Below are 2,312 nucleotides of genomic sequence, written 5' to 3' on the forward strand. Positions count from 1 at the left end.
TCCCCCAGTGCCTCCCCCTTAGCTGTCCTGCCCCTCCCCCCTCACTGCTGCCCTCTCCTCAGTCCTGTGAGTGGCTGGATAGTACACCAGAGATGTGTATAATGGGGGTAATTATACTTCCCTGCAGGGCCGGATTTACCATAAGGCAGGGTAGGCACATGCCTGCAGGCGCCTGATAATGGGAAGGCAGCTGACTCCTCCCCCAGTGCCTCCCCTTAGCTGTCCTGCCCCTCCCCCCTCACTGCTGCCCTCTCCTCAGTCCTGTGAGTGGCTGGATAGTACACCAGAGATGTGTATAATGGGGGTATTTATACTTCCCTGCAGGGCCGGATTTACCATAAGGCACTGGAGGCACATGCCTGCAGGCCCCTGATAATGGGAAGGCAGCTGACTCCTCCCCCAGTGCCCCGCCCCTTAGCTGTCCTGCCCCTCCCCCCTCACTGCTGCCCTCTCCTCAGTCCTGTGAGTGGCTGGATAGTACACCAGAGATGTGTATAATGGGGGTAATTATACTTCCCTGCAGGGCCGGATTTACCATAAGGCAGGGGAGGCACATGCCTGCAGGCGCCTGATAATGGGAAGGCAGCTGACTCCTCCCCCAGTGCCTCTCCTTAGCCTCAGTCCTGTGAGTGGCTGGATAGTGCACCAGAGATGTGTATAATGGGGGTAATTATACTTCCCAGCAGGGCCGGATTTACCATAAGGCACAGGAGGCACATGCCTGCAGGCGCCTGATAATGGGAAGGCAGCTGACTCCTCCCCCAGTGCCTCCCCTTAGCTGTCCTGCCCCTCCCCCCTCACTGCTGCCCTCTCCTCAGTCCTGTGAGTGGCTGGATAGTACACCAGAGATGTGTATAATGGGGGTAATTATACTTCCCTGCAGGGCCGGATTTACCATAAGGCAGTGGAGGCACATGCCTGCAGGCGCCTGATAATGGGAAGGCAGCTGACTCCTCCCCCAGTGCCTCCCCTTAGCTGTCCTGCCCCTCCCCCCTCACTGCTGCCCTCTCCTGTGAGTGGCTGGATAGTGCACCAGAGATGTGTATAATGGGGGTAATTATACTTCCCTGCAGGGCCGGATTTACCATAAGGCAGTGGAGGCACATGCCTGCAGGCCCCTGATAATGGGAAGGCAGCTGACTCCTCCCCCAGTACCCCGCCCCTTAGCTGTCCTGCCCCTCCCCCCTCACTGCTGCCCTCTCCTGTGAGTGGCTGGATAGTGCACCAGAGATGTGTATAATGGGGGTAATTATACTTCCCTGCAGGGCCGGATTTACCATAAGGCACGGAGGCACATGCCTGCAGGCCCCTGATAATGGGAAGGCAGCTGACTCCTCCCCCAGTACCCCGCCCCTTAGCTGTCCTGCCCCTCCCCCCTCACTGCTGCCCTCTCCTGTGAGTGGCTGGATAGTGCACCAGAGATGTGTATAATGGGGGTAATTATACTTCCCTGCAGGGCCGGATTTACCATAAGGCACAGGAGGCACATGCCTGCAGGCGCCTGATAATGGGAGGGCAGCTGACTCCTCCCCCAGTGCCTCCCCTTAGCTGTCCTGCCCCTCCCCCCTCACTGCTGCCCTCTCCTGTGAGTGGCTGGATAGTGCACCAGAGATGTGTATAATGGGGGTAATTATACTTCCCTGCAGGGCCGGATTTACCATAAGGCAGGGTAGGCACATGCCTGCAGGCCCCTGATAATGGGAAGGCAGCTGACTCCTCCCCCAGTGCCTCCCCCTTAGCTGTCCTGCCCCTCCCCCCTCACTGCTGCCCTCTCCTCAGTCCTGTGAGTGGCTGGATAGTACACCAGAGATGTGTATAATGGGGGTAATTATACTTCCCTGCAGGGCCGGATTTACCATAAGGCAGGGTAGGCACATGCCTGCAGGCGCCTGATAATGGGAAGGCAGCTGACTCCTCCCCCAGTGCCTCCCCCTTAGCTGTCCTGCCCCTCCCCCCTCACTGCTGCCCTCTCCTCAGTCCTGTGAGTGGCTGGATAGTGCACCAGAGATGTGTATAATGGGGGTAATTATACTTCCCTGCAGGGCCGGATTTACCATAAGGCACGGGAGGCACATGCCTGCAGGCGCCTGATAATGGGAAGGCAGCTGACTCCTCCCCCAGTGCCTCCCCTTAGCTGTCCTGCCCCTCCCCCCTCACTGCTGCCCTCTCCTCAGTCCTGTGAGTGGCTGGATAGTGCACCAGAGATGTGTATAATGGGGGTAATTATACTTCCCTGCAGGGCCGGATTTACCATAAGGCAGGGTAGGCACATGCCTGCAGGCCCCTGATAATGGGAGGGCAGCTGACTCCTC

Source organism: Hyperolius riggenbachi, chromosome 4 (genome assembly GCF_040937935.1).
Source record: "Hyperolius riggenbachi isolate aHypRig1 chromosome 4, aHypRig1.pri, whole genome shotgun sequence".
Lineage (NCBI taxonomy): Eukaryota > Metazoa > Chordata > Amphibia > Anura > Hyperoliidae > Hyperolius > Hyperolius riggenbachi.